Genomic DNA, 1,726 nt, shown 5'->3' with positions numbered 1-1,726 from the left:
GTCATGCCTAGCACCCCCCCCCCCTGGGTGGAGGACCTAATATTGTAGTATCCTTTTTAGCAAGTTTAGCCATTCTTCCCTGAGGAAATTGTAAGACTTATCCTACAAGTTGTTCCTAATGGATCCTTCCTATATCTAAAGTCTGACCTTTTGCTCGAAGACCATGTCAATGCTATCTCGAAGCATGTCTATGGTACTCCAATTTTCAACAAGAACATTTGAAGCCCAATGATAAATGTTTCCTGCTCAATTATCCAAACACCGCTGTATGGGTAATATCATGAAATTTCTCTCCCCTACCTAAGGAGTTTTCTACATAATATCCTGTCATGGATATCATGCTCTGCTTGTCCTTGGGAAGGATATACCCCTAATATATGTGTTTAAGCACATTTTCCTTCCCGTTGTTTTGTTCAAACTTACTTGTAAACTACTTAACCGAGCAGTGGTAATCCCCTGCTTAGGTAAACACCTCGGTGTACCTTCCTGTCTGGTGTAACCCTGTTTCTACTGTTGATAACTTCCGGTAACCGCCGATGGACGAGAACTTTGCCTATTGGTCCGCCTCGTTCAACGAGCAGGAAAATGGTTCTCTTCGTCCCTCGCCCTTGGTACCTATGTTGTTGCCGACATGACCCATAGACTCTCCTCTGACATGCCTTGCTTACATGATTGTGCAAGACGTCACCGCCTTTCCAACTTTTAACCCACATGGTGGGCCCATAACCCACAGTTCCACAGGATCGAAACCTGACTCTCCTGTACACCCTGTTGTCAGAGTTATTCCTCGTGCTTGACTATGTATGTAATTCACGGGCCACTTGCCTATTGATCTATTCTGGTATCGGACACAATACTTATTCCCGTTGCTCTGAACCCCTTTCGCACTCTGCTTCAGGCAATGAATGATTGCCTATCCGCTTGAAACTTCTTATTACACCGTCTTACTTTGCTCTCGATGTGTGTCATTTGTTCAACTCGAGAGATACTCATATGTTCATTCTTGGGTTACCCCCAGATGAATTTCCCTTATAACATCCTATCATTGTAGAGCTGCCCCTTACCTATTCGTAAGTACGATGGAGATCCTGAAGAAAGGATGCTGACTTCATCCTGATGGCTGGAAGAAGAGTAATGAAGACATCAATGTAATGGATCAATCTCTTCGAGAAGAGCAACCAAGACCGAGAAGATTCGTTAGAGTTTTGTAACCAGATCTCCCCCTTACTCTCCTCTTAAATCTCGGGACGAGATTTCTTGTAGTGGAGGAGAATTGTGACGCCCGGATAATTAAGCTATAGTAACCCTCACCAAATGATGCCACGTCACCTCGATTACTGTTGTTAATCACGCGTAGTTCAAAACCGATTCGAAATTCAAATTTAAAATAAATTCAAACCAATAAAATTTTCAAATGTCAGAACTAAAAGGTACAAACGGTGACAAATAAAGCATAGGTAATTATGGTGAAGAAACCACCCTTTTATAAAATGTTTGAATGCTCTAAAATGATTTAAGCAGTAGCTAAAACAACTAAATAAATGCCTTTTGTATTTTATAAAATACTAAACTATTTTATTTGGGGGTTAGACCTTTTTGTGGCCGAGGTATAACTAGTAATAATAATTTAGGTGCAACTTTTATGTTTTATAAAACTAAAATAATATAAATCCGTAGAAGAAAATAAATAAAAGAAAAGAGATAAAACAGAAAAACAAAAGACAAA

The sequence above is a fragment of the Triticum dicoccoides genome, chromosome 6B, assembly GCF_002162155.2.
Source record: "Triticum dicoccoides isolate Atlit2015 ecotype Zavitan chromosome 6B, WEW_v2.0, whole genome shotgun sequence".
Classification (NCBI taxonomy): domain Eukaryota; kingdom Viridiplantae; phylum Streptophyta; class Magnoliopsida; order Poales; family Poaceae; genus Triticum; species Triticum dicoccoides.
Note: the sequence above shows the minus strand (reverse complement) of the source record.